At 36.9% G+C, this 18,232-nt stretch overlaps 1 protein-coding gene across 4 annotated transcripts in view; it reads left to right on the top strand.

Annotated features, from left to right (window-relative positions):
* Window positions 1-18,232, top strand: part of CHRM3 (cholinergic receptor muscarinic 3) — a 518,874-nt gene that overhangs the window by 265,632 nt on the left and 235,010 nt on the right. The window contains exon 4 of one of the 4 annotated variants that reach the window (XM_059055044.2): window positions 2,922-3,024. The exons of the other annotated variants lie outside the window; for them this stretch is intronic. The gene's annotated coding sequence lies outside the window, so the exon portion shown is untranslated. The remainder of the gene's footprint in view (window positions 1-2,921; window positions 3,025-18,232) is intronic. 4 annotated transcript variants of the gene reach the window in all.

Here is an 18,232-nt window from a genome sequence, read left to right as displayed (position 1 = left end):
AACACAAGATAATTGCTGGAAGTTGCATATCTGGATGTTACTGTCATTTGGATTTTGTCTGTCTTACATCCAGTGTCTGTCTGTATTCTAGGCATTTATTGTTCATCTGTTGCCTGGCATTGCTTTCTATCCTGAGAGTTTCTGTAGCAGAAGCTGCCTTTTTAAGCAATCACGCTTCTTTAAAGCCTAAATAATTCCTAATGTGTTGTAAGGTCTCAGAAAGCCTGTAACAAGCATACAGTTTCTCAACTGGAAAAGCATTGAAAATAAAAACTTCTATCCTCTTTCACGAGGGCAAGGAGATTTCAGGGCTACTGAAAGATTTTTCCAGTCTCTCACCTTCATGATGAGAAATTGAACTGAGTAAGAAGTATTCTAAGCAGTTTCACTTCAGGAGTTTAAAAGAGAAAAAGTGGGAGGAGAGAGAAGAAGAGGAAGGGAAAAAAATCCTCTACAGTCTTTCCAACCTCAGCAACTATATTTCTCATCCTTTGGAGAATGCCACAGGCTCCTTTAGAGTTTTTCTTATATAAGCTATGTGTCATAGACAAGGTTTCTTCATTTTTGCATTACTAAACCTGCTTTCCCCCCATGTCCATGCTTTCTTTTCCCATTTTTACATGTTACAAATGAGTGCTGGCCTCCATTCCTCTCTGAATAGATGCACTAATTCCAACCTCGGCCTAGAGTTCAAAGCCCTTTTATCCGCCCACTACATCAGCAAAGTTGTTAAAGTGCTGATGAAGTCAGAGGCAAGAACCACCAGGCCTGAGAGAGGCTCATATGTAACAGTTATGTCCACAGAGGGCGTTTGAGGATCAGAGCTGGATGAAGACAGGATCACCAGTTTCTCCATGGTTGCTGGACAGTACACAGTCGCCAGTCTTGCCTTCAGTATGGCCACACGGAGAAGTCTTTTATTAAAGATATCAAAATCCAGGAGGTGAAAACGTGGAATTAATCACAGTTTTTCGACCCCATGCTTGACTTCCTGAAATTGGAAACAGGAAAGGTGATGGTGGCAGCGGTTTGGTTGTGCCCGCAGGCCACACGGCAGTACAATTGGGAAAGCACACGTCATGAAATAGGACAGAGACTGGAATGTCCATACCACATGCACCTCTCCCTGCACAGAGAGGGCACTGGACTGGTCTCCACAAATCACTATTTTTTTCCAATTGTATGAAGTTTTAAAATTTTTTATTTTTATTGAATATAGTTGATTTACAATGATTCAGGTGTACAGCAAAGTGATTCATTATATATATAAATATATACACACACACATATATGTATGTAACTTCAGATTCTTTTCCATTATAGGTTATTACAAGTTATTGAGTAGAGTTCCCTGTGCCATACAGTAGGTCCTTGTTTATCTACTTTATATATGGTAGTGGGTATCTCTTAGTCCCAAATTCCCAATTTATCCCTCCCCCACCTTCGTTTTGGTAACCATAAGTTTGTTTCCTGTCTGTGAGTCCATCTCTGTTTTGCAAGTAAGTGTACTACTCAGCCATAAAAAAGAATGAAATACTGCCATTTGCAACAACATGGGTGGACCCAGAGTCGATCATACTAAGAGAAGTAAGTTAGAGAAAGCCAAATCCCATATGACATCCCATATATGTGGAATCTGAAAAAATGATACAGATGAACTTACACCAGTTATTTTCAGGTCTTGGGCAGACCCCTCAACCTTGTGGAGCCAGGATGAGACAGCGTATGTAGAGGAGCTTGGGAATAGGTTCAGCTTCTATACAATTATTGGAGTGGGTGCTTTTGTTTGTACCGCTGTGCCATGGACTGATTTACAGCCCTTTAAATCTGTAAAAGGATGTTCTGCCATTTCCTTTGTGCATGTTCTGTTCCCTCACATTATTGTGGGCCCGGTATAAGGCAGCTTTCAGAACATGCCGTTCTCCCTCACAGCTTCCTGTGTTTGAACACGCTGCCTAAATAACACCCTTCTCCTCCCTCACCCCCGCTTCGCCGGCATATCTCTTTGTCCCACCCCTGTACCCTGTCTGCACTGTGATCACAGTGACTTAGTCCTCAGGGTTGATGAGGGTCCAACGTGGCCTTTCCCACTTCAGTGGACTTGGGTTTTGTTTGTTTGTTTGTTTGTTTGCGGTACACGGGGCTCTCACTGCCATGGCCTCTCCCGCTGCAGAGCACAGGCTCCGGAGGCGCAGGCTCAGCGGCCATGGCTCACGGGCCCATCCTCTCCGTGGCATGTGGGATCTTCCCGGACCGGGGCACGAACCCGCGTCCCCTGCATCAGCAGGTGGACTCCCAACCACTGCGCCACCAGGGAAGCTCTGGACTTGGGTTTTTTGAAGGCAAGACCAAGTCCTATTCATTTTCTCAACCCAATATCTGGTTCATGTTATTCACTCAGTAAATATTGATCAAAATGATGAATGAATGTCAAATACTTGTTGCCATGAAATAAATTGTTCTAGTCAGGTGAGTGGTTCTTCGCTAATTCGCTATGAAACTTGTGAAGGAAACTCAACACTTAGCTTTCTATATGTGTTTTAAATATATGTGCCTTATGTGCATATTTTAATGGGGAAGCATATAAAGTACTCCCAGTTATTGGAAGTTTCAACCTGAGAACATGTGACCGTATGACGGAGTCTATGAGATGTGGCATCTCGTGGAAAAGTAGGGTACACAGCTCATTGTTTCCCCTGTAGCTGCCGTGGATCACTCCTGCAGCAGGATGCTAACAGGTATTATGGAATGAAAGGGTTTCTTGATGAAGTCCATTTGGGGAAAGTCTGGGATAAATCTCCATTTATGAAATCTATCATTTAATTAAAATGCCATTTCACAATCAAGTGATCCAAGTATCCTACTTCTTCTTTTATCTTGTTTTAGATTTATTTACTCCTCTGTATTTGTTTGGTTTTCAGCTTTTGTGGTGACATGGCATCTGTTTTTTTTCTACAAGGAAAGTTCAGCACACAGCACAGTCCTTGATACATTGGATTGGTTTGATGATCCTACCTGGAACAGGTACATAAAAGCTTCAGTGTTTGCTTACCCATCCTTTGAATCCTACCTAGGGATGTATATCCATATCTGCTCTTCTTGTTGTTGACTGAGGATGAAATTTGTTATGGAGAGTAAAATTCACGTGTCAGAGATGACCTTTGTCTTTTCTACCTAGCGTATGTGTTTATAGTATGACCTACAAGACTCCCCAAGACCCTTCATTTCCTTTGTTATGGGATTAATACAAATTAAGAATACATTCATGCCAATAGAGAAAAGAAATTCCATGCTCATATGGTTCTGAAACTAATAAGATTTGATATACAACTCTGTGGAACTCAAGTATATGAAATTTGACAGATCCCCTGGTATGTTTATAAATATAGTATCTGTAGCTCAAAAGTCTTAACAGAAGGATGTAAACTTTTTTTTTCCAAAATTAGTTCAGTCTTGGACAAAATTGAGTACCAAATTATGAACTAAATGGGAATTAATTAATGATCCTTTGATCCTCTTAGGTTTTGTGACAAGTACTCCCTTGGTGTATAATGACATAAATATGACATAAAACCAAAAAAAATACAGTATTTGAAAGTTTCATTGTTTAATGAATACTCTTGAAGGGAATATTCTGAAATTAGAGTCTCATGAGATATAAGGCTTGTAGCTCCTGATTTAATTCAATTCCGACTATTTTGATGAGTACTCGTGTGTGTGTGTGTGTGTGTGTGTGTGTGTGTGTGATATTTTATCATTAACACATACTTTATTACAAGATTCATTGCTTTATTGTATTCAACTTTCAAAATATCGTTGGGAATGTGGTAGACTTGTTGAAATTCTGGTATGTATTTAGAAAAGTGTCCGATGTATATAAATTGTATTTTCAAAAGTAAAACTTTATAACAGTTCCCCTGCCCACCCCCTCCCCGCAAAAAAGTCTGCTGAAAACCACATTTGAAAAGTAGCACAGACCTGAGACTTAATCAGATATAAGACCTAGCTCTACTCCTTAACCCATAACCTTGGAAAAACAGGTTATGCTTCCTTAGAAAGGGGGAGGGGGTGAGGAAGGGACAGAAGGAGGGAGAAAATAAATTCACAATTGCAGTGTACCAAATACTCCAGGTCACCTTTATTCTTAATGAGTTATCAAGTAATTCATCGATGTGTTTCCAGGAGTCTCCAGAGAATTTCACTCCTACATTCTGTGACAGTCTGAAATCCATAATTAGAGTTTAACCTCCCTGTTTTAAGGCAGAAGTTGCGACTGGTCCCCTGAATGTTAGGGCGATATTAGGTTGTTTATTTTATAGTTTGGGTGGGTTTTCTTTGGCCTACACAAAATTGACACACATGTGTTTAAAAAATTGCCAAATCAAAAACATCAGGAGAGTTCACATTCAAATCTGGGCTTCCAGTCTTCTTTTGCTCTGGAAATTGCACTACAAGTAAACTAGTTACTCGTCTGCCACAATTCCAGTTGTCATACAAATTACCTCCCTCGCCTTAACCTCTCCACGTCTAATCCATCAAGTCCTCCAAAGCCTTGCTGGGACCCAGTGGTTCTCAACCCTCACTGTGAAAAGGTCATTTTCTGAGAGCTCAGGCTGCACCCAGAAAATTAAGCCAATAGCTCTGAGGGTGGAGCCGGGCTTCAGAACTGTAGAAAGCTCTTCAGATGATTCTGATGTGCAGCTGAGGTTCCGAAGCACTGGCGTAACATCTTCATGTCTCTATGTCAAAGGCAGTGCCCCCAGTCCAAGTCACATTCACCACTTTCTGGTCTCAACCGTCTTCCACAGTCATCCCTAAATCGCCTTCTCATTTCTATTCTTGTCCCTGTTCAATCTCATCTTCACCCAACTGCCGGAGTTATTGTTTATAAATAGAAGCATATCTGGTCAATGCCTGACTTAAAGCTCTTCAATAATAATAGCAGGAATGATATCAACTGATGATGATCGTTGATACCTTGGTTGAATAAATAATCTGAGTTGAGGCTTTGTTGAAGGATCAAGTCATTGAGACATTAAGTATCAGAAGCAAATGGGGGAAAGGGCACAAAAGGTGTGACTGAAGGGACCGAGGAAATTTTATTCCATTTCCACATGGGGCCTGTTGCCTAGTATGACAATACCTTCCCCTTGCCTCCTCCTTCAGGTAGTGACTCTTAGGACGAAAGCATTGCTGACTTCTACAAATTGCCATCCAGTCAGTGTCCTGAGGTCACACTCCTATCAGGAGCAAAGGGATTTTATAATTTGGCAGTGACATTATTATAAGATTAATGTTCGAGCACAGCTGCCAAAGTTTGTTAACTGTCACTCCTTCATAGTTGCATGATGCACCCAGCAAAATAAGTTGAATCTAGTAAATTTCTAGGCAGAATAACTGGATTAGGGATGTGTGTTTGTCGGGGTTGGTAGTTAAACCTGGGATCATATCTCTTGCCTCTCTGACATATAGTTCCTCCTTTTCACCAACAAAAAACGTAAATCCCATTATTTACTTGAGTTTGCAGTGGAGACTTTTTTTCTCAAAATGACTGTGTCATGAGTGTGTAGACCATAGATGTAGTTACTGAAGTCTTTCCTTTAGACTCCAACCACCCATCACCGAAGACAGTGCGCTTCCCATTGGAAGGGAAGAAGATAAGGTGTCATCAGAAACTTTTCATCAAAGACACCTTCTGATGTACTGTGTTGTTATTTTATTCAGAGTTTAAAAATAGACCAGTAAATGCAAACTTCTCTGAAGCTGAGTGGAAACTTGGGTCCATGTCAGCACTCCGTATGTACAACATAATCAACTTTATTTCATGCTGGTGACATTTTTTTCCTTCAATATAAAACCATCAGTATTTCACAGTTGACATTATAAAAAGTTCAAGGATTTGTGTTAAGACAAAAATGTGCCTCCGATGTTCAGGTAATGGAGACCAATAAAGATGTTGAAAACTCTGTTACCTAGGTATTAAATTAACGCATGAGGGACAGCTAGCTCCTTTACCTTAGGGGACCTAATTTACCCAAATAATATGTCTGGGCAGAGCTATCCTACATTTAAGGAAACAGTTGATATTTTCAGCTCTCTCCTAAATATTTATTTTGGAGGACAAATGGAGAACAAAATACACAGAGAAGCACAAGCACATACACATTGATCATCCCTAGACACAGTACAGGAGAGTGCTTATTGACAAGATGCCTTTGTATTTCCTTTGGGGATCAAGCTGGACCGGCCTTGCGTGTAATTCTTCTCTGTGGTGAATAGAGTTGTAATAAGGCCACAGATTCTTCTCATGTAGGAATTTCTTTGAAAGGATTCAGGCAGGGATATCCATTATGTTTTAGGGTTCTACATTAGTATAGACAAAGCTTTTCCAGTAAGATAAATCCATTTTTCTAAATTCTTTATATCACTGAGTGCCTGGGATCTGGACAGGGGAAGATTAAAAATCTCTCTAAAATCTACCATATTGCCACCTCATGAAACAGCTCTTGAGAGGGAAATTAATAGTGTCTGAAATGAACCTTGGGTTAAGCATACTTCACTTTGCATTTTCTACTATTTTTTTCACTTGCCATTAATTCCCTTTAATCAGAGAGGTTCCCTAAACTAATTAGGATTAATTTTTCAAATCTAATATAAAAGATAAATGTATCCTATATTTATTATAGGGCAGGAACAATATGGACGCTAAGTTGATTGTGAAGATCTGTGTTATGCTATAGTAATACATCAAACGGCTCCAAAAATATACATGTTTGTCATAGATATTTACCATTACATCAGACTTTTTCTTATTCCCATCATTATTCTAGCACTTTGTGTTGACTTTTAAGAGTGAACATTTTGGAACAAAAGATACATTCTTCCAGGATCCTCCATGCTTGAACAATATTAGACTTTAGAAAATATTTGTGAAATGAATGATGAATAATTCAAATGCATTTTAATCTTAGACACAAGCAGATGAAATTATACCAAAGCTAGGAACTGACTTAGCCAATGAAATAAATATATAACATAATGACCAATAAAAATGGTAATTCATCAGATCAGGTATTATATCTGGTATGCTCTGTGGAATCAGAGAGATGGGCATCATTTTTAAAGGATTTGGACAAAGTCAGAGGGCCAGCAAATCTAATATTTTGGTGAGCAGCTCATCCTGATTTCATTAAGGCACGGCTGTTCACTTCCCTCTTCTCCTTCACCAATATTTTCATCTTTAAAATCTTTTTTTTTTTTTTTTTAACCTGTCATGTTAAGGGGACTTTCTAGTCTAAAGACTCCTGATTGAGGTGCCTTATCTTTAAAAACTTTGCTAGGGGCTTGTGGGACATTCAGAGGTAAAACACTATAGCATTTCTGCACTTGTGAATAAATGAACAGCGTCTAATGTTGTCTGATCAGGTAATAATGCTACCCAAGTAAACTCTCTAGGAAGTACTTGAATCATTCTTACGCCTCCAGCTACTTATCTATTAAATCTCTGACTTTTCTTGGCAAAGCTCAAAGCCAATTAAAGTCCCATATGCTTTACATTGCTTCACTTTTACATTTTAGAAAAAGAGTAGATGGTCCAAATTGATGTGATGATCTTATCAGCCAACAGTAATTTAAGCCCTTCATACATAAAACTGTTTTTCTCGGAAGAATGTGAAATTTCACTTTGAAATTATATTGAATTCTTAGTATCACAACATACTGTGCTCAGGGATAAATAATTTCATATATTTAGGATCCCTAAGTTATATTCCTATATTGAAGAGATAGTTAAAACAAATTATTTTACTTTATCTAAATATTAACAATATGATCAATGATAACTTTGATTACAAGTATTCTGAAATTGGGAACTTTACCATATTTAACTTAGCCATCTTAATGTTCAAACATATTTCTCTTTATATTATTAATTTTTTTTCTTTAAACCTTTTCATTCTCTACTGTTCACTTGTTTGTATTGATGTGTCTGTACTCTGCTTTTTTTACCCCCCAAAAATACTTTAGATTATAAAAAGAATAAAACCTAATAATTATCAACGAAATAGAAAATTAAGGCAGAGCAAATATAAATAAAACTGTAGAATCAACTGAGAAATAAATATCAGTCACAGTTAGGCAGACCTTAGGGACCAACAGTTGCTGCTATTGATCATCAGACATGACTCTGGGTTTAGTGGGGACTAAAGCAAAATTTTGTTGGGCAATTCTGCTATCTGAAAAAGATATATTTGCCTAACATTAAAATACTCATTCTGTAAAAAGAGAAATTACATATCTGATGGGAATGGAGAGGCAAAGAGTGCTTAGGATACTATGGGAACATTTGACTAATATTTGAGGATTACTGATGTAGGAATGAGATACAGCTGTCCTGAACCATGTGTATCTATCATCAGCCCCTCTTTATTTATGTTTGTAGTCATGCTTCAGCGGATGGTTGAAAGAAAACCATTGAAGTCAGAATTTTATGTATTTTATTCCATTGGCCTTTGAACCTCACTGTGCTCAGAGGTCTTGATTTTGTTTTCTGTTCTCTACCACTATCAACACTAAATTTTAAATCATGTTTTATGAAATCAAGTAAAAGCTATAGTTGCAAAATTGTATGACTTATGTCCATATAAAAGTGGAGATAGTTTTATTGAGTTAAATTCTGTAGTTTATTTCCCTTGGCATAAAATTATGTGTTTGCCTAACACTGTTTTTATTTATGATATTGGCTACTATTAGATATGTGTATTTTTTTTTAACATCTTTATTGGAGCATAGTTACTTTACAATGTTTTGTTAGTTTCTGCTGTATAACAAAGTGAATCAGCTATATGCATACATATATCCCCGTATCCCCTCCCTCTTGCATCTCCCTCCCACCCTCCCTATCCCACCCCTCTAGGTGGTCACAAAGCACTGAGCTGATCTCCCTATGCTATGCGGCTGCTTCCCACTAGCTGTCTATTTTACATTTGGTAGTGTATGATACATGTATTTTTCATTTGTTACTCTTTGAGCTTTTGGGGGGGGGGGGAAGACAAGTCTTTATATTTTCTTTGACTGAGACCATTGAACAAAGAGAAGTAAAGTGCTACTTATTTTCCTAGACAGCAACTTGTTGGATTCATGGCACAAGCTTTATATCATTGTCCTGCTCCTGAAATCTACCCCATTTTAAATCTTCTGTCAAATCCTTTGCAATATGAAAATTGTTGTGATTAATCCTCATAAAAGCACGACACACAATTTAATCATTTTAAAAAGTAAAAAAGGGGATCATATTTTGCAAGCATCATTCTATAAGATAAAGGGAGTTGGGAATGCCTACACATGGATTCTGGCCTTAAAAGATTGAAGACTTATTTTCATTCTGGAAAACCAGTAGAGATAGATCGATAAAAAAAAAGATGAGTCATTAATTTAAAAAAGCTTCTCCTGGTAAATTACTTAATTATATATTAACATATAGCTTATTTCCAAGTACCACATTATAAACTACACACAGTTTTCAAACAATGGTAGCAAATAGAAGCAAGTAATGAGTGGCCAAAATCTCAACTTAATGTTCGTCTTCCACAAGTTACCTATGACTTTGAGCATATTCTTAACTTCTGGTTGCAGTACATTTATTTCCTGTTTAGAAAAAAAAGGTAAAGACATTTGAGAGCCTGTCTCAGAGTAGTAAACAAAATATCACCATGGTGGTTCTGAAAGCTATCCTTCTGGGACATTTTTTCAACTAATAAAAACCATTTTAATCTAAACTGATTATCTGTACAGTGCAAAACAATTAACACAATTGAGTTTCCCCTTTAATGTGCTAGACCATCTCACATTTACAAGGCACTGTCATGGTCCAGTCCCTGTGTGAGTCCCCTAACACATATGTTTACTTCAGAATCTCTTACTTAGTCTTCAAAGTAGCCCTGTGAGATAAGTAATATCCTCACTTTACAATTAACAAAGAAAAATGGGTTACAGAAAAATTATGTCATGAATCATTCCTATCTAATTACTAAGAAGGATAAACTGTGATAACCGGAACTTTTCCTCTCTTAATGCAAAACCCTTTTCCTCTAAATCAGTGCTTCTCAATCAGGGTGATTTTGTCCCCTAGGGGAACATTGGGCAATGTCTGGAACCATGTTTGGTTTTCATAACTGAGGGGGGAACTCAGTTGGTTTCACGACTGAGTTTCTGTGCAAGCTCGTATAAACTACTCTCTTCCACGCGTCCTACGTACGCTCCACATTCCAGTGTCTTACTGTTTCCTCGGAATTATACAAACACTGTGCTTGCACCTACCCATCATTCTGCCTGGAGTACCCGGAACCCCCTTTCCTGACAAATGTGTATTCATCTTCAAGACCCAGATGAAATCTCACCCGAATGCTGATGTCTTTCCCCATGCCCTGCTCATCTTCTCCCCAGGCAGTTAAGTTCACCACATTCTTTCCCCAACCCCTCCCTTCATAGTTACCCAGCACTTATGGCTCTGTATTGCAACTTGTTGATTTGCTTGATTGTTTACCCCTGAGACTGAGTTCCTTGAGGACTGGCACCCCCATCGTATTCATCATAGTATTCCTTAATGGCAGTGCAAAACAGTCACTAAACAAATGCTTTATTGTGTATTGAATAAATGCTAAGTGATCCATGAATCCCTCTTGATTTATCGTTCCCTTGCAGCTAGGGAAATGATGCAATAAATTAATTTGCCCAAGCATCCAACAAGATTAGCAGTGAGTTTCATTAACTTGAGCTTTCACACTCTCACCCATTTTTAGTTGGAAAATAGTCCAAATAGAGAAAAATGTAATGCTTTAGCAGGTGACTCCTAAAACTTTAACACCTTTAAAAGATGTATTGTCATTCAAATTCCTCTTATTAATATAAGTACTTAGAAAAAATTTAAGATAGTAAAATATTAAGAAAAAAGCTATTACTGAAGGTCAAATGTCCATTCAACAGATTTGTATTGATTGCCTAACATGTGCCAGGTTACCTGGACCATTATTTTTTTTAATTAATACTATATTTTAATAATTATAGTATAGAAGATTAACAAGATGTGAGATGTGTCTTCTAATGCCCTAGAATAGTTAATTGATTCACTTTTGCTTAGAAAATATCTACACATTTTACATTTGATCTATGACTTTAAATTTATTTGTTAATAATTTTCTTTAATGGAACCTGATGTTACTTGGTAACCCTTTTGCCGGGTTCAGAGGTTATTCATCAGTATTGTTTATGAGTGAATATTCCAGAACAATAACTTCATGTAGTACTATCACAGCATCATCTTTCTGAGTAGATCATATTGATACTTAGATATACTTTATTTTTTTTAACATCTTTATTTGAGTATAACTGTATTACAATAGTGTGTTAGTTTCTCCTTTACAACAAAGTGAATCAGTTATACATATACATATGTTCCCTTAGATATACTTTAAAAAATCAGTTCACTGCATAGTTAAATCCATTCTAAGTTTCAAACCCCTTAATATAGAATAAGAAACAAATTTGTGGTCTTCGTATCACAAAATTATAAAAAACCTGCCTTTACTAATATAAATGTGACCTATTTTAACTAGGTGCACTCAAGAAATATATACATTAGAGTTTATAATTATATTTTTCCCACCATCAGATACTACTGTTATCAGTGCATCGTGCCATACTGTTTCACATTAATCCACAAAACTGTCTGCTTCTAAAGTAGTTTCCAGTCTGAAAAAAGGATATACCTCTTTTACTTTTTTTTTAATATATTGCAATATTTTTCGTTGATCTATTTGCAGAAGGGACTGATATAAATGTATTAGTGTGTAAATAATAATGTATATAATTAATGTATAACTCTGTGTGTGTGTGTGTCTGTGTATTTCCCATCAACTTAAACACATTGTTTTGGGTTTTTCCCAAAAATATTTTATCATGCTGATTTTCAACAAAGATCTAATGACCTTTTTTAACTTTGTTGAAACTGCGTTATCAGTACAATATTTAGTGTTTTAGTTGCTGTCTATTTGAATGCTAAAATTATTCAAGCTTACTAAGCACATTGTGCATATTTATTTGTACACATGCTCATCTTCCTTTAAGAGTAACAATATTTTATGTTGGTGTAGCTCTGGTTTAGCAGTACTTCCATGTAGTAAGTAGTATAGTTAGTGGATATGGGCATCAGCTTTGCACCCAGCAGCTCTGGATTCAAGACCTGGATTAAAACCTACCAGTTGTGTTTCCCTGTTTCTTGACTTGTCTTGGCCTCTGCTTTCCCATTCATTCTGCCAGTGAGGGCAATCAGGCCCACTTTGTGGAGTGGCTGTTGAAAGGATTCAGTGATGAGGTATATGAAAGGAATGCCTGGGCATGATGAGAGTTTGGAGAATGGTAATTTTAATTTAGACCTCACCAAGGCCCTTAATAGTTCAATTTTATGTCAAAGGGAGGGACAAAGGGAAAAAGTGATGCTTTTTCCCAGAGACTATGAAGTGTCTAACTCCAGGTCACAGAGCTCTGATGTTCTAGCATGAAGGCTTCCCTCCTAAAGGCCAACATTAGGCCTGACTGATCTTTGCATCCTCTAAGTTCTGACACATAGTAAGCATTCCAGAAACAATGAGTAAGTGAGTTTTAAGAATTCCTGTGAAGAATTAAAGTCATGGATGAGCACATGGAAAGTGAACCACACTAGTGTAGCAGAAAATAATCTTTTTTGCTGAGACTGGGTTGCTCTCACACCCCATGAGCAAGAATCCGATATTACTTGTTTTTATGTTGCCAGTACTTAAGCGAGGGCCTTGTGTAGACACTCAATACAGCTTTATTTAATAATTGAATAAATAAATGGATGAACTTGAAAAACTGAGAATTAAGTTTTAATTAAAATGTTTTTAACTTTAAAAAGATGTTATATTATTATTATTATCTTGCCACTAACATTTTGGAAAGAATGTATGTCTTTCAGAAGGTTTTTTGTTTTGTTTTTTTAACATCTTTAATGGAGTATGGTTGTTTACAATGCTGTGTTAGTTTCTGCTTTATACGAAAGTGAATCAGTTATACACATACATATATCCCCATATCTCTTCCCTCATGCATCTCCCTCCCTCCCACCCTCCCTATCCCACCCCTCTAGGTGGTCACAGAACACGAGTGATCTCCCTGTGCTATGCGGCTGCTTCCCACTAGCTATCTGTTTTACATTTGGTATGTGTCCATATATACACTACCACTCTCTCACTTAGTCCCAGCTTACCCTTCCCCCTCCGCATATCCTCAAGTCCATTCTCTACTAGGTCTCCGTCTTTATTCCCATCTTTCCCCTAGGTTTTTCATGACCATTGTGTTTCTTTGTTTTATAGATTCCATATATATGTGTTAGCATACGGTATTTGTTTTTCTCTTTCTGACTTATTCACTCTGTATGAGAGATTCTTGGTCCATCCATCTCACTGCAAATAACTCAATTTCTTTTTATGGCTGAGTAATATTGCATTGTATATATGTGCCACATCTTCTTTATCCATTCATCAGTCGATGGACACTTAGGTTGCTTCCATGTCCTGGCTATTGTAAATAGAGCTGCAGTGAACATTGTGGTACATGACTCTTTTTGAATTATGGTTTTCTCAGGGTATATGCCCAGTAGGGGAATTGCTGGGTCATATGGTAGCTCTATTTTTAGTTTTGTAAGGAACCTCCATACTGTTCTCTGTAGTGACTATATCAGTTTACATTCCCACCAACAGTGGAAGAGTGTTTCCTTTTCTTCAAACCCCTCTAGAATTTATTGTTTGTAGATTTTTTGATGATAGCCGTTCTGACTGGTGTGAGGTGATACCTCATTGTAGTTTTGATTTGCATTTCTCTAATGATTAATGATGTTGAGCATCCTTTCATGTGTTTGTTGGCAATCTGTATATCTTCTTTGGAGAAATGTCTATTTAGGTCTTCTGCCCATTTTTGGATTGGGTTGTTTGTTTTTTTGATACTGAGCTGCATGAGTTGCTTGTAAATTTGGAGAATAATCGTTTGTCAGTTGCCTCATTTGCAAATATTTCTCCCATTCTGAGGGTTGTCTTTTCGTCTTGTTTATGGTTTCCTTTGCTGTGCAAAAGCTTTTAAGTTTCATTAAGAGAAATGTCTATTTAGGTCTTCTGCCCATTTTTGGATTGGGTTGTTTGTTTTTTTGATATTGAGCTGCATGAGTTGCTTGTAAATTTTGAGATTAATCCTTTGTCAGTTGCTTCATTTGCAAGTATTTCTCCCATTCTGAGCGTTGTCTTTTTGTCTTGTTTATGGTTTCCTTTGCTGTGCAAAAGCTTTTAAGTTGCATTAGGTCCCATTTGTTTACTTTTGTTTTTATTTCTATTTCTCTAGGAGGTGGGTCAAAAAGGATTTTGCTGTGATTTATGTCATAGAGCGTTCTGCCTTTGTTTTCCTCTAAGCGTTTTATAGTATCTGGCCTTACATTTAGGTCTTTAATCCATTTTGAGTTTATTTTTGTGTATGGTGTTAGGGAGTGTTCAAATTTCATTCTTTTACACGTAGCTGTCCAGTTTTCCCAGCACCACTTATTGAAGGGGCTATCTCCACTGTATATTCTTGCCTCCTTGATCAAAAATAAGGTGACCATATGTGCGTGGGTTTATCTCTGGGCTTTCTATCCTGTTCCATTGATCTATATTTCTGTTTTTGTGCCAGTGCTATACTATCTTTATTACTGTAGCTTTGTAGTATAGTCTGAAGTCAGGGAGCCTGTTTCCTCCAACTCTGTTTTTCTTTCTCAAGATTGCTTTGGGTCTTTGGGATCTTTTGTGTTTCCACACAAATTGTGAACTTTTTTGTTCTAGTTCTGTGAAAAATGCCAGTGGTAGTTTGATAGGGATTGCATTGAATCTGTAGATTGCTTTAGGTAGTATAGTCATTTTCACAGTGTTGATTCTTCCAATCCAAGAACATGGGAAATCTCTCCATCTGTTTCTGTCATCTTTAATTTCTTTCATCAGTGTCTTATAATTTTCTGCATACAGGTCTTTTGTCTCCTTAAGTAGGTTTATTCCTAGATATCTTATTCTTTTTGTTGCAGTGGTAAATGGGAGTGTTTTCTTACTTTCACTTTCAGATTTTTCATTAGTGTATGGGAATGCAAGTGATTTCTGTGCATTAACTTTGTATCCTACTACTTTACCAAATTCTTTGATTAACTCTATCAGTTTTCTGGTAGCATCTTTTAGGATTCTCTATGTATAGTATCATGTCATCTGCAAACAGTGACAGCTTTACTTCTTCTTTTCCAATTTGGATTACTTTTATTTCTTTTTCTTCTCTGATTGCTATGGCTAATACTTCCAAAACTATGTTGAATAATAGTGGTGAGAGTGGGCAACCTTGTCTTGTTCCAGATCTTAGTGGAAATGGTTTCAGTTTTTCGCCATTGAGGATGATGTTCGCTGTGGGTTTCTCGTATATGGCCTTTATTATGTTGAGGAAAGTACCCTCTGTGCCTACTTTCCGGAGGGTTTTTATCATAAATGGGTGTTGAATTTTGTTGAAAGCTTTCTCTGCATCTATTGAGATGATCATATGGTTTTTCTCCTTCAGTTTGTTGATATGGTGTATCATGTTGATTGATTTGCGTATATTTAAGAATGCTTGCATTCTTGGGGTAAACCCCAGTTGATCATGGTGTGTGATCCTTTGAATGTGCTGTTGGATTCTGTTTGCTACTGTTTTGTTGAGGATTTTTGCATCTATGTTCATCAGTGATATTGGCCTGTAGTTTTCTTTCTTTGGGACATATCTTTGTCTGGTTTTGCTATCAGGGTGATGGTGGCCTTGTAGAATGAGTTTGGGAGTGCTCCTCCCTCTGCTATATTTTGGAAGAGTTTGAGAAGGAGAGGTTTTAGCTCTTCTCTAAATGTTTGAGAGATTTTGCCTGTGCAGCCAGCTGGTCCTGGGTTTTTGTTTGTTGGAAGATTTTGAATCACAGTTTCAATTTCAGTGCTTGTGATTGGTCTGTTCATATTTTCTATTTCTTCTTGTTTCAGTCTCAGAAGGATGTGCATTTCTAAGAATTTGTCCATTTCTTCCAGGTTGTCCATTTTATTGGCATGTAATTGCTTGTAGTAATGTCTCATGATCCTTTGTATTTCTGCAGTGTCCGATGTTACTTCTTTTTCATTTCTAATTCTATTGGTTTGAGTCTGCTCTGTTTTTTTTCTTGATGAGTCTGGTTAATGGTTTATCAATTTAGTTTATCTTCTCAAAGAACCAGCTTTTAGTTTTATTGATCTTTGCTATCATTTCCTTCATTTCTTTTCATTTATTTCCGATCTGATCTTTATGATTTCTTTCCTTCTGCTAACTTTGGGGGTTTTTTGTTCTTCTTTCTCTAATTGTTTTAGGTGTAAGGTTAGGTTGTTTATTCGAGATGTTTCCTGTTTTTTAAGGTAGGATTGTATTGCTATAAACTTCCCTCTTAGAACTGCTTTTGCTGCATCCCATAGGTTTTGGGTCATCTTCGTGTTTTCATTGTCATTTATTTCTAGGTATTTTTTGAGTTCCTCTTTGATTTCGTCAGTGATCTCTTGGTTATTTAGTAGTGTCTTGTTTAGCCTCCATGTGTTTGTATTTTTTACACATTTTTTCCTGTAATTGATATCTATTCTCATAGCATTGTGGTCTGAAAAGATACTTGATACAATTTCAATTTTCTTAAATTTACCAAGGCTTGATTTGTGACAAAAGTTATGATCTATCCTAGAGAATGTTCCATGAGCCCTTGAGAAGAAAGTGTATTCTGTAGTTTTTGGATGGAATGTCCTATAAATATCAATTAAGTCCATCTTGTTTAATGTATCATTTAAAACTTGTGTTTCCTTATTTATTTTTATTTTGGATGATCTGTCCATTGGTGAAAATGGGGTGTTAATGTCCCCTACTATGATTGTGTTACTGTTGATTTCCCCTTTTATGGCTGCTAGTATTTGCCTTATGTATTGAGGTGCTCCTGTGTTGGGTGCATAAATATTTCAATTGTTATATCTTCTTCTTGGGTTGATCCCTTGATCATTATGTAGTGTCCCTCTTTGTTTCTTGTAATAGTCTTTGTTTAACGTCCATTTTGTTTGATATAAGAATTGCTACTCCAGATTTCTTTTGATTTCCATTTGCATGCAATATCTTTTTCCATCCCCTCACTGTCAATCTTTACGTGTCCCTAGGTCTGAAGTGGGTCTCTTGTAGACAGCATGTATATGGGTCTTGTTTTTGTATCCATTTAGCCAGTCTTTGTCTTTTGGTTGGAGCATTTACTCCATTTACGTTTAAGGTCGTTATCAATATGCATGTTCCTATTACCATTTTCTCAATTGTTTTGGGTTTGTTATGGTAGGTCTTTTCCTCCTCTTATGTTTCCTGCCTAGAGAAGTTCTTTTAGCATTTATTGTAAAGCTGGTTTTGGTGGTGCTGAATTCTCTTAGCTTTTGCTTGTCTGTAAAGGTTTTAATCTCTCCATCAAATCTGAATGAGATCCTTGCTGGGTAGAGTAATCTTGGTTTTAGGCTTTTCCCCTTCATCACTTTAAATATGTCCTGCCACTCCCTTCTGGCTTTAAGAGTTTCTGCTGAAAGATCAGTTGTTGACCTTATGGGGATTCCCTTGTATGTTATTTGTTGTTTTTCCCTTGCTGCTTTTAATATTTTTTCTTTGTATTTAATTTTTGATAGTTTGATTAATATGTGTCTTGGCGTGTTTCTCCTTGGATTTATCCTGTACGGGACTCTCTGTGCTTCCTGGACTTGATTATCCTTTCCCATATTAGGGAAGTTTTCAACCATAATCTCTTCAACTATTTTCTCATTCCCTTTCTTTTTCTCTTCTTTTTCTGGGACCCCTATAATTCGAATGTTGGTGCCTTTAATGTTGTCCCAGAGGTCTCTGAGTCTGTCTTCAGTTCTTTTCATTCTTTTTTCTTTATTCTGCTCTGCAGTAGTTATTTCCACTATTTTATTTTCCAGGTCACTTATCCGTCCTTCTGCCTCAGTTATTCTGCTATTGATCTCTTCTAGAGAATTTTTAATTTCATTTATTGTATTGTTCATCATTGTTTGTTTGCTCTTTAGTTCTTCTAGGTCCTTGTTAAATGTATCTTGTATTTTCTCCATTCAATTTCCAAGATTTTGGATCATCTTTACTGTCATTA

This window comes from Kogia breviceps, chromosome 2 (assembly GCF_026419965.1).
Source record: "Kogia breviceps isolate mKogBre1 chromosome 2, mKogBre1 haplotype 1, whole genome shotgun sequence".
NCBI lineage: Eukaryota > Metazoa > Chordata > Mammalia > Artiodactyla > Physeteridae > Kogia > Kogia breviceps.
The sequence above is the reverse complement of the archived record's forward strand: the minus strand, read 5'-3'. Positions and strand labels throughout refer to the sequence as shown.